This window comes from Rhodnius prolixus, unplaced genomic scaffold, assembly GCF_049639745.1.
Source record: "Rhodnius prolixus isolate KJV_2025 unplaced genomic scaffold, Rpr scaffold_9, whole genome shotgun sequence".
In the NCBI taxonomy this organism is placed as follows: domain Eukaryota; kingdom Metazoa; phylum Arthropoda; class Insecta; order Hemiptera; family Reduviidae; genus Rhodnius; species Rhodnius prolixus.
In genome coordinates this window covers 26,735,642-26,748,824 of record NW_027411604.1, presented here as the reverse complement: position 1 = coordinate 26,748,824, position 13,183 = coordinate 26,735,642, and the positions used below count along the sequence as shown (strand labels likewise).

General features: G+C 32.7%; 1 protein-coding gene and 1 long non-coding RNA gene across 15 annotated transcripts in view; one reads left to right on the top strand and one right to left on the bottom strand.

Moving 5' to 3' along the window:
- mtd (TLD domain-containing protein mustard) overlaps positions 1 to 13,183 on the bottom strand; it is a 510,063-nt gene that overhangs the window by 202,034 nt on the left and 294,846 nt on the right. Inside the window, exon 1 of one of the 14 annotated variants that reach the window (XM_074129456.1) lies at positions 2,572 to 2,843. The exons of the other annotated variants lie outside the window; for them this stretch is intronic. The gene's annotated coding sequence lies outside the window, so the exon portion shown is untranslated. Of the gene's footprint in view, positions 1 to 2,571; positions 2,844 to 13,183 lie in introns of those variants that run through there. 14 annotated transcript variants of the gene reach the window in all.
- On the top strand, positions 21 to 12,385 carry LOC141454820 (uncharacterized). Its single transcript, XR_012458980.1, has 3 exons — positions 21 to 134; positions 10,768 to 11,172; positions 11,863 to 12,385. It is a non-coding gene; the product is annotated as an uncharacterized lncRNA (long non-coding RNA).

Below are 13,183 nucleotides of genomic sequence, written 5' to 3'. Positions count from 1 at the left end.
GTGCCGAGGTAAGCACAAAGCCCGGTCTATAACCTCTCGATAAGTAATGCGCAGTTATTCATTGGGTTGGATAAATGGAACGTCTGCTAACAGCTAAATACGAGGTTATTTAATTGTTAATGTTTTTAAAATGGGTAAGTAGTTTCTAGTCAATGTTTATTTTAAATTTACGAGCTTAGAGCTACTCACAAGCCTTTCTGTGACTATTATTCCACAAGCTTCTAAACTCTCCAAAATTGTCTTCAAACTCCGAAAAGTAGTCATACTTTGTTCTTATCAGTTAGTAACCGTACTCTTAAATGTAACCCTACTGGGAAGGCTACATCCGCTGCTCCCCCGGAAATAGCCCTAGAACGAATTTTGTTTAAAAAAAAAAAAGTGGTTAAAGTAATATTAATTAAAAAATAAGTGTACCTAAATTATGTCCGAAATTTACATAAAATCCTAGGAGCCATTTACGAGAGAATCCCCCTAAAAGTGAACAATCCATGGAGTTCAGGAGACAATTCCAGTTGTGGATTTTCTTACCCTGAATTTTAACAATTTAAAATTTTCTTCTTTTACGTAAGCATATTTTGGTTTTCTTAATTAAAATAATTGCATTTTAAGTGATAACTTTCGAGTGTTCTACCTTAAGTAGCATTTTAAAAAAGCTGGTTTTTCTAACGGCACTTGCGATGTGGCAATTTTAATTTTATTTTTGCAAAACAAATTTGTCCTTGAACATTGTTTGGTTAAACGTTAAGGCTTGATTTCACTTTTAAATTCAATCGAACTAACATTTAAGAGAAAAATAAATTTCTTAGTAAATATACTTTTATATTTCACAACTTTGTAGCTTTTTTTTTGCTGGAATGACTGATTACAATTTAATAAAAATAAAAACATTTACCTAGATCATCTATTATAATTACAATAAGTAAATAAAATGCGAAAAAAGATGAAGAGTATTTAATAACAGCGATGGAAGGTTTTGTTAGGTGAGTGGATAGCGAATACTGGATTACAAAGCGGAGATCGCGGGTTCGAATCCAGCTGCTGGCCCCTTAGATTTTTCTCTTCCTAGGAGCTTTTTTCAGTTCACTGTCCGGTGATGTCCCAAAGCCAGTATTGTGAAAAGAGCTCCAGTTTTTGCCAATAACTTTAAGATGTTGACGCACCTTAAATGAAAAGCTCCTGATGCAGGGCACCCAAAAAGGTAAAGAAACTTTATCGATTACCGATAAATTAAAAAAAAAAATTAAAGCCTGACAATGCACTAATCACTTTCTTAGCAGTTTTAAAGAGAAGTTATTGCATTCCATGCAGTTTTTTGTAATTTCAAGTTATTGTTAGAAATAACCTTTTTGGGTTAAACAATTGGTTTCCAAAAATGGGAACAGTTTTACTCAAAATTCTGTCAATCAGGGGTACCAATACTAAGTAGATTTTACAGTTTTATGGGAACTTTTTTCCCCAAAATGGTTTTTACTACAATATATTTGTAAGTTTACCACTTTATTTGTAACATTTCTCTCCGGGAAAATTGGTAATTTTGTTGGGTTCGAAGTATGGAGATTAACGCAATGGGTTCCCATTGAAATGTTTTTAACGAAGTGAATAATATTGACAATAACTCAAATTCGAGAACAATCTGAATTAAATCAAAAGTCAAATCATCAAAGTGGTACATACAAAACATGGCTTCATTTAATTAAGTAACTATATTTTCAGTAACTGGTACTTTTTTTTAAAAAAAGAGATTTATCCTCATTAACAGGAATTCTGCAGTAATTTGGTTTCTCTCATAAATATTATCATGACACAACTGTTATGACTCATGTACATAACGTTTATATTATATAAATGATGTTTCAACTAACATTTAGTAAGAATTTTGTAGTTTTCCTGTAATTTGGGGAAAAATAAAGGTGGTAACATTGAAAATTTGATTAACATAATTTTACAAAAAATTTTCTCCAAATTTTAAGGAAGGTTCTGCACAGTAGAAGAACCATAATTATCACGATTTCTTTATGGGTGGTTCTCACGGCGATTTCTCTAAACTAGCCACAATTTAAATGGTTATTTTTCGAGTATTTTAATGATTACTGAAGCTATTTGCTGACTATTTCTTTGAATATATTACAATCTAAAGGCTTCTTAAATTGTTTACTTATGTTATGCAAGGAATCCAAAAAACATTTTTATTCTTACAAGTAAATCGAGGCAATTAATACAATGTGTTGCAAAAATATACATTATTTTTTGTAATGAGTAAAAAAACGCCCAGGGAAATGGAGGAAGAAAAGAGATCAGGTTGTAACACAACGTTTTGTTTGCCGGTTTGGCGAAGAAGTCGTTGACCACTTCATTAACCTTTTATTCAAATCATGGAATTGTGTATCTAAGCAGAGTTGTCCCTATTATGCCTGTACACAGCATAAAACTAATGCATAAAACGTTAAAATTCTGTTTTTTAAAGTTTCACTAAACTAAGTTATTAAATAAGTTACTACCTACTTTCACATATAAGTAAGTGGTGCCTTTACCAATAAATTAAATGATTATTCATAAAAATAAAATACAAACCAATCTTATAGTGACTTTAACTAGAAAAATGGATGGTTTCTTTTCTAAAGATTCACAAAATGAACAAGGGAAATTTGTAACAACACTGGCACTGTTTGTTTTGTTTTTAAATTAGCTTATTAACACTGAGAATAAAAAAAATATTTTAAGGACTTGTTACACAATGGTTAAAACCAAAGAGATGTTACAACAGAATGTAATAAAACTAAGAAAAAGATAAACTATAATCTTTAAAGCCAACTAGTTAACTGAAAAGAAACTAATGAACGTTCGTATAACGCAATAATAAAACTGCTCACTCTAGTGACATTGGAATCAGTACAGCCAACATAGAAATTACAAATATCCCCACTAAGAAGACTGGAGCCGGCTTTTTGTTTTTTTGCGTTACTAATTTTTATTTTTATTTATTTTTAATTCAAGATTGGACGTGACCACTCCGTTGATCACGGTATCCTCGAGAACAGCGACCGCCTGCATTGGACATTCATAAAACGTTGCAAATCTTTCATGGGGAAAAAATATCTTATTTTTCACTTTATTTTACAAGCATTTACTTTTATTAACTTTATTAGCTTGAAATTCCCCTAGATTTATTATTATTTATGCATAAAAAGCAGAAAGTATGTTGGTTAAAGAGAAATCCAGTTTATTTATTTATTTTTTTTTTTTTTTTTAGCAAGAATAAGTTGGCTCACCTGAAATAGAACCGGTTTTAATAAATAAACAAACACTGTCATATTTGCATTACACATACATGTGTCTGAATCGACTGCAATAAAATGAATCATTTCTTATGAATTTTATTTTTTTATAAATTTACAAAATACGTGCACTCGTGTACAAACTGCTTGCACTTTAAAAGTTTCTAGTTTAGATTTATGAATGGATCACCTGTCAAATACCGAGCCCTGCGAACTTCTACCTTTTTTCCACTTTTAATGGGATACTAGAACTCTCAAGAAATCTACTGACATTAATTTGGGTGATAATTCAGAGAGAATTTAGTTATTTATTTAACAAGTATGGAAAGTAGTACTTTTCCTTAGTAGTAAGTAGTAGTAGCGAGCGAAGCGAGGCGAGCGCAAGTGCAAATTGCCGAGTGTGAGGAAAATACTTTACACTAGAGTTAAATATTATATTTTTTCTGCAACCATTTAGGGTGAAGGGACCAGTAATTGACTGCTTAAGAAAAAATTCGAGTTTAAGGTAGAATAACTTCCGTTATTTTGGCTCCAGGTGTAGGTTGTAAAATTGTACCGCTCCAGTAGGATGTATTTTATTTTATTAATATTTTAAAAGCAGTAAATTCGATCTTTATGTCAACCAAAAATGATTTTTTTTGAAAATTTGTCAATGACCCAGTAATTGACATACCGAATTTTCGGTGGAACCAGTGTTTGACATGGGGTGGGACCAGTAATTGACATACAAATATATTCATGAAACGACATAAGATAGGCATTCAAAATCACTTTTAAATCTAAATAAATCACTTAAATCACCTAAATCACTTTTTCAATTGGATTTATAACAAAAATCGGTCTTATTCATAATTAATCAGTTTTTAAATAGGCAAACCTAAATAATCTAATATTTTTCAACATTACGCTATTTTATGCAGTTTTTGACGACCAACCCTTACACAACTGTCCTACTGGACAGTTTTAATTAAGTTCCCCAAGCCAAGACAGGCAATTTGAATAACAGCCCTTACTTTCAATAGTGCCAAGGAGATATTAGCTAACATACATGTTAGATCGTACACAATGTCTGTCGGCTCGCTTTTATCTCTTTCTCTCAACTCTTCCGCTCTCTTATCCTTTAGTTTCCGCTAAATATTTTGTTACTTAAACCTCTTTTTGGGAATTTTTTTTTGGTTCTCACTTTACCAAACTCTCTACTTCCGATTAGACTATGTGGTCACATCCTTGTTTTATCCATTCCGCCTATAACGTTGCTACTGATGGCATCTACGCGTCCTTGGGTTCGCTTTCTAGTGAACCAAATTTCTCCTACGCTTCCCTTCTTTTGGAGCGCTTCGCTAATATTTTCCACAATCTGTGCTGCCAGTGTCATTTGCTTCGAAACCAAACTATCTGAATGTAATTCATTCTTATTTTCTGCATCTAAACAGTATTTGATTGTTTATTATTACTGAGTTACCTCTTGGGCTCATTTATATATACTCTGTGTGCACGTTAATCGCGTCCCGCCTCAGGTTGTAAGCATTCGCACTTACAACAGTAATAAATAAATGAAACATCAATGAAAAAAAAACTAGATTAAAAAGTAAGTAATGTGTAACGTCACTAAGTCACCAACTTCTCCACTTATGTTTAATTTCGCACCTGGTACTTCTCTTGAGGGAGCTTCATTTTTCCCCTGGCCGTTTTATTTGATGGAATTCTATGGTTCAGCCATTTCCTCCCTTTCTTCTTTGGAATGTGGCAAGGACCCAAAACTGAGGGAGAATGAGAGATTTTCAAACTCCGATAAGTGGGCGTCGTTTTTATCATTCACGTTGGCCTCGTGAAACTGTTCGGCGATCTCGACTATTCCAGTTTGTTGTTCATACATTGTTGTTCTGTACAGAATAATCATTCTGCATGCCCTCTTGAAATAAGGCGTACATTTGCTAATTCATTAATTTAAACATATTTTGTTGGAAGTTTTACTATTTATTTTATGTTGCCGATTTTTATCAATGATTTTATTTTACAATGTATTGAATTTTTAATTATAATAAAATTTATCAACCTATCTTATCATTTTCCCTGGAAGTCAATCACTGGTTTCAAAAAAAAAGCTGTAGGACTAGTAATTACTGGGCAGATTGCCGTTTCAAGGACCAGTGATTGACAGCCCCATTTTAATCCTCAGCGCTTCTTATAATTAAAAAAAAAACTACATAAATGAAATCTACAAGTAATACTAATTATAACAGAACATTGATAACCACACGAATATATGAACAAATAAACGAAAAATAAGAAAAAAAGAAAAATTATTTTCTTATCAATCCTCCTTAGCAACGGCTTGTTTTTTCCTTGATTTTGAACTTTTAACACAAATAACCTTCCACTGATACCAAGGAACCTTCCAATAATTAATATTTTTCTGGAACTGCTGCCTAAAGGCTTCTCAATAACGAAATTGAAAGAATCACCACTAAAAACGGCTCATATCCCTTATAATACCAGTTTATATCTGGTATGTCAATTACTGGTGCCCAGTCAATTACTGGTCCCTTCACCCTATTAACTAAAAAAATTAAAAATTTCATTTTTACAGTCTACAAAAAGTAATTTATTTATTATAAACATTTATTGTTATATTACAATTATTTACATTACTTACGTATTTACATTACTTATTACATTTTCTGCTGTTTCTTTTATTGATGGAGGAGTGTTTTCTAAACAGGAATCACTAGAATCCATTTTAAATTTCTATAAGGTAACACTATAACCTTTTTAACTGTTATAATTAAAAATATCTAATTATTTATTAAAGTATTATTTTTATTTCTATATTCCTTTCAATTTTTTTTTTATTTTTTAATATTCGTTTTTTAATTATTTAGTTACGTTAAATAAGCTTATTAAAGTTTTACAGAAAATATTTAATAACAAAACTTCTTATATCAAGGAAGCACAATAAAGTTTTTCCACTCACTAGTGAGGAAAGTGACACTAATGGGAATTTTCCCCACTAGTGAGGTAAAGTTGGGCATTACACAGCTGATTTTAATTGAGTAATGAGAATATCCCTACATGGTTGCAGAAAATTAGTTATTTTTTTAAAAAAAGATTCCTAAGCAGTTATAAACATAAAGAAACCTACTGAACCTGTAGGTGATGATTTTTACTGAGGGGAAATTTCACAAACGCTGTCAGCTGACTATATCTCCAAACAACAACAGACTGACCTCTGTTATTGTCCGTTCTGAGAATCATACAACCTAGATAACCTCTAAAAGCGAACATTTAAACAACCAAAACTGAGCTTTCCTATTTTTTATTAGTAATCGATAAATTATTTGCTATTTTATTCGATCTAAGGACTAGGTCGAAAGCTTGGGGGAAAAAATGATACAAAAAATTGGGACTGAAATTGGCAATTATCTACCTTCTTTCCTCACTGCAATCTCTTCTTGAATTTCCTATCGTAGAACTGACAATTCGCGGGAAGATTGCTGTTTTTTTTACTAAATTAATTGCTTAATAAATTTCATTAATTTTTTTGACGTAAAAAAATGGATGAAACTCTAAAATAAATGGAAATGGCTCCTCAGAACGGTACCCACTCTAAAGTTGAAATCGAATGGTTCCCAGTTCCCTATATTTACAAGGCAATTATTGTTTATAAATTTTCAAATGAAATCAAAACAAAATTAAGCGTTAATTAACTAAATTAATTATCCTTCAAACAAATCTAGAATAATCTAAAGTTAACCTTCTCCATTCTGAATGTTTTAGACTTCGCCTTTGTGGTGATGAAATTCTTATTCATCCAACTGTGACCGCCGTCTGATATCGTATGTCGACTTAACTGGTGTTTGCATGTTTTACAATGATTTAGTCCAAGCTTCCAAATCTTTGGAATCAGTTTAAAATAACGTCTATTTATTGATCTTAACAAAGAACTTACAGTTTAAAAATTAAAGTATAAGGGTTAATTAAACAAAAAAAAGGGACAAAAATCATGAAGTACCCAACATTTCATTCATATTTCAGTTCGTAATTTCAGCCATTTCGAAAAGTACGAAAAACACTCATGTGTTTTATTTAAATTTTATGACAATAATATTATTTATGTAATTTTAATATACTCGTATTGGGCTGCGAGACGTCTAATGGCAGAAAGTAGAAAAATGAAAAATACAGATCACCCATTTTTTTATGGGCGTGGTGTGACATACAAGGAGGGATGGGCGTGGTTTAATATACAGTTCTCACTTATGATTGGCACTTCCTACCAACCTACTTTTCACACTTCCATTCTTCGCTGTGATTGGCCAATTCTTTATGGTTAATTATTTCTATTAAAAATAGCAGTTTAATTTTTTTTTACTAATTTTTCCTCCGTAGGTATTTAATGAAGAATCAAATTATGCAATAAAACATTTTTTCAATAAATACTTAAGAAATTAAAGATTTTTCTGGCTTAATCTCTTGTTTTCTACACTAATAATGTAAGGGTAAAGAGAAAATTGGGAATAATGGTTATTTTCTTGGGTAGTAGGTAAAGGAAAATTGTGGGTCATGTTTTCACGTAATGTTCTCCGCCATTTTGTATGTTTATTTGCTTAGGTTTTTTGTGCTCATTTTTTGATCTATTAAATCTATGTAGTTGCGCCTGCGTTAAAAAAAAGAATAAAAAAATGGAGACGTACTCTAGTATGGACCAGACAAGGCAGTAATCTAACTATTTCAGGGCTTTGGAATCCTTGATATCTCTGCAGCACTTGAACCCCATAGATTTAGAAAGCCTTCTTACATGTCTTCATCAATGGGTTCTTTGAATTGCGAGTCCCTTATTTCATGAGCACTCCATTCCATTGATAAACCATGTTCTTCCCTTCAAATGAAACAATGAAAGCAATTCCTACGAATGATCGAAATTAAGATGAAAAAAAAAAGAGTCTAAACAAGGATGCAAACAAACAATATTTCCATCGATATCTCCTCTCTGTCTTGCATAGACATGATCAGACAAGTTCTGTAATATTCCTGCTAAAGTACTTGAAGAACAAGAATTAAAGGTACTTGAAGAAATTAGTAAGTTACAACTGTGAGTGAAATATTAAGAGAAATTCGAGTAAGTAGTCACGTCAGATTTCTATTCTTAGTCATTACGTAATTGAATAAAGACCAGATTGATGTTTAAGACAATGTAGTCAACGCTTTAATAGACTTAACAAGATTTCAAGGTTAGATAAGTTCTATTTAAAGAAGACTAGCTTGAGAAGTTTCAAAGCATATCATGCTTTCTATTAGTATTTTATTCATGCTGCTGTACTGAAGTTCAATTTATAGCATTGAAATAAACTTCTAGAATAGACTGAAGACTGAACAGAGAGAGAATACGTCCGGGATTTCAGCTGTCAGAGCTTGCCTGTTTTTATAATCTTCACTGTTTCGGAGTTTCATCCAATAACCAATAAGAGAATCAACCACAACTTCGAAATAAACAAAGGAGTGAACAGAGTGTGCAAAGGCAAAAAAAAGAGGTTGCAATCGACATCTACTCACTTATCTTGTCGACATGATTCGACAACAATGTACTACAAGCATAATATTCATTACCATTATTATCAGAAAAAAGCAACCGCTGTATCCTTAACATATCTCTTAAAACGAAGGGTAATAACGTCAAACGTTATCGCGTCTTTAAAGTTTAAATCGATCAATAAGCAATAGAATCACTTGAACAATTACGTCACTACAATAATTATTTTAGACAACGTATCTACAAGATTGTAAAAATCAGAACCGAATATCAATCCTTCCTCTTGTACAAACAATATACATATAATGCTTTCAAAGAATTGTATGATTTAAACAATAACTAGAACGGTTATATTTTCTCTAAAATAGAGGGAAAAACAAATAATTGTTTTCCAGGTTTTTTATTGTTATTTATTTATTATTTTTTTTATGGCACGTCATAAATAAAATGATGTCATTAACTGATAGTGTATGCTGAGGCACAAAAAGTGAAGTCTAATATTACCGCCGGCGCACCGTTGCGAAATTAAGATTAGTTAAAACGGAATTCATCGCGCTAAATAGAAGAAAATAGAAAAAGAGCTTTACTAGCGAGTGCAATGTTCAATTTTTTCCAGCTTCTATAATTCGTTTCTATAATTCAATAGATAAACTCTAAAATTAGTCCGAAAGGGCAACCCCGCTGAAGGTTAGGTTAGGTTATTGAATTTAGACTATTGGATTAACTTGAACTTCAGAAGTTTAAAAGTTGAGAAACAAATTAAAAGTTGCTAAGTTATATTTCAATTTTTTAATATTGATGTTTACTGTTTCAAGAAGGACATTGGTAGGTAATCATTTGCTGCTAGCTAGTTGTTGTATTTATTAAGGCGCGTCAACATCTGAGGTTATTAGCGCCCGGAGCTTTTTTCAGTGCACTGCCGGCCTCCGGACAGTGTTTTCTCATTACAGACAACACTGTAAGTGGACAAGTGAGCTGTAAGAAGCTCCTACAAAGAGAAAATCTGAGGACCAGCAGATGGATTCGAACTCGGGACCACTGCGTGCGAGTCCCCAGTACGCTAACCGCAGAGCTAATCCTTTTCCCTGCTGATTAGTTGTATTCTGATTTGAAACAACTGCCAAACGGGGCATAATTCCTATTACTGCTAGACCAGCAGGACTAAACTGGCAAGACTAGACCCAATTCGCTTCCATCAGACATGGAAGGATGGCAAAAGTCTTCTTAGGCAGTCGGTTATGATGCCTATCCAACCTTTCATCAGAAGTAAAAAAGGAGGATGTGCTGTTCTCTTTAGGATAAATAATCTATGATAATCTATCAATGTAAATATGCATTATTGTAACGTATGATCTGAGCATATGCATTTTCTGAGATTGTCGGTATCTATACAATACTTTATGTAAAATATAATTAATGTAAAACGACATTGGAATTATTGTAGCCAAGCATTATTTTAAGTTAGTATTGCTAGAATCGCTAGTTTTATGGAATTAGTCTGTATGTAAATGGTTCTTAATCTGTTTCTGATTCTAATACACACGATTCAGGGAACGGATTAGCTATGCGGTTAGCGTACTGGACTCCCACGCGGAGGTCCCGAGTTCGAGTCTAGCTGCTGACCCTTAGATTTTCTCTTCCTAGGAGCTTCTTACAGCTCACTGTCCGGTGATGGACAGTGGTGTCTGTAACGAGGGAACACTGTCCGGAGGCCAGCAGTGCACTGAAAAAAGTTCCGGGCGCCAATAACCTTAGATGTTGACGCGCCTTTGAACATTAAAAAAAAAAAAAAATAGACAAGATTCTTTAATTGTCCCTTGGAAGAGAAGAAACTACTCTAAAATCTCTGATATAATTAGATATGATGCCTCTGGCACTTGAAAATCAGAAGAGGAAATGAACCAAAACGATGTTGAGAGACCGGATTACTACAGTAAGTTAAAAGAATCGTTTATTTTTCAGGCAGAGCTTCAACGTTCAACTACCAAATCAGAAGTCGAGGAAGGAGCGCCTCCTACAATTTAGAACTTAAAGAGGCCGTTTCACCAGCCCTAGGTCCTTCATAGAATAGGTGCCCTTATGTCAGGAAAGATGATAATAGCCTTCATGTTTTGCAGGGTTGCTTTGCAAGAGCTGTATTTAATTTTACGTTAGTTTACTTCTTCTTTTTTTTTTTTAGCCCAGAGCTCCTATCAATGCACAGATTCCTGGAGAGTGCACCTCTCTTTACAGACTACACTGGCAATCAACGGAAGGCTAGCTGTAAGAAGCTCCTAGAAAGAGAAAATCTAAGGACCAAGAGCTGGATTCGAACCAGGAATCTCCGTTCCATTTTTCACCGTTTTTTGTTTCCATAACTAGCAGTGGGTTGGTAATCCTGTTGTTGATTAGTTACTACTATTGTAATTAGTAAGTTATCTATTAGTTTGCCGCAATTGATCTAATTTTAGGAGAAGTGTTCACCAATATCACATAAAAATTCATTAATCACAGCATCATGGTATTAGGCCCCAATATGTAAACAAGATTCTTTTAATTAGTTTAAAGCACAGGAGTTCTAAAAGCACCCCGAACATGTAAAAGGAATTTACCTTTAGAATAACGCATTATTTTATTTGTGTACTTATTTAAAAAAAAAATGAAAACTTAAATATTTACCATAGGCAATACGCACAACACAAAATGCTGTGATTTACAAATTTTACGAGCGATTGTAGCGAAACATTATTCACTTCCTTATTGGATCAACTCCACCAAATTCGTATTTTTACCCTCTTAGATAAAGCTTAGATAAATGTTTATTTCTTTACGGAGTTATGAAATTATTATTTAAACATTCACACCTTCAATTAAATATTTAGTGTCTAAATTAATTGAAAACCGTGCAGCAATCGCTACTAATAATTAAATATATGTACACACATACAAACAGGTATCCAGATTCCAACGTTTATTCACCTATAAATAGGTTGAAAAATAAAGTAGCAAATATTTAAGCAACTTAAGGAATAATCCGGAGAGATCTTGTTATACATTATTAAGTTTTTTTTTCTTCAGGCAATATCTGGCATACAAACACACTGAGTTGAGAACTGAGTCTGCTATTGATTTACACCGGCCACATTCTACCAGTTTGTGACTAAACTGCTGTTCACAAGCGTATTTCCTTATTTCTTAGTCCGATACATTCCTGATTGTGATTATAGTTTTGTTAAATTGCTCTTAAAAATAAATATCTGGTTGAGAATATGATTTCTTTTTATAAAATGTATTAAAATTGACTTCTGACTGTCAAAAATTGATTTAACTTAAGTTCTTAAGAGAAATGATGTGAACTTACACGGAAAAGTTGTGGTAATAAGGGAACGTAATGATTGGCTATATTGTACACCACCTTGAGATGAATAGTTTAAATTTTTTTAATTAAATTAAATAATATCCTACTAAAACCCACCAGGATGTACTGGTTTTGAACTGTAGGGTTCAAAGAAACGCTCCAATTTTCAAAGAATTCAATCGCTTCAGTCTAAAAATTCTCCGCACCATCGTTAACGGCACCATTTTACGTTTCAAATCTAAACCATCCACACAGACCTGGATATTCCTGGTTTGTAGGTCAGTTTGCCACGAACTCGCTATAAAAAGTTTTCATCCAGAACTTGCACTCTCATTCTACAATCCTCTTGTCCGCCATTTATCAACTCATCACCTTCCAGATCATCCTCCTGGACGATTAAAATCAGCCAGTGGCCTCGCGATTTTCTCTCTTCTGAAGAGAGTAGTAGCTAATCCTGGAGACGATTTAGGGAGTGTTATCACTGCGGTAACTTCTCCCCTCAATTTGTGTAGTGGTGTCAGTTATTGTCATTGTTACTTTTGGCGTATCTAGCGCTGGTGTAACTTAACTAATAAATTAAAAAGTTAAAAATAAAATAATGATAATATCCTACAAAATCATCTGCAGCAAATTTTTGAGATTTATTTTTTTAGTCAATAAAATTGACTGCTTATAAGAGTATCCAAGACGTTGTTAGCGATCGCAAGGCTTCTAGAAAACACCCACGAAGCTGATGTATTATTTATTATTTTTTTGTTCAAATAATATTTTTTTTATTTTGCTTATCGTAGTTGAGAAAGAATTGCGATTGTGTTCAATTTTCGTAATAGGATTTCCATTATTAATTGTTTCCCCATTTTGCGAATCTCACTAAAATTAAAATTGTGAAAAAATAAAAGTCTCGTAAACTAAATTTTTAAACCAGTTATTCTACGAATATTTGTGGCTAAAATATTAAAAGCAAACTAACAAAAAATAACTTAAAAAATACAAATGTTATTGTTCAAGGATAAATATAATAAATTTTGTCACGCATAGGCC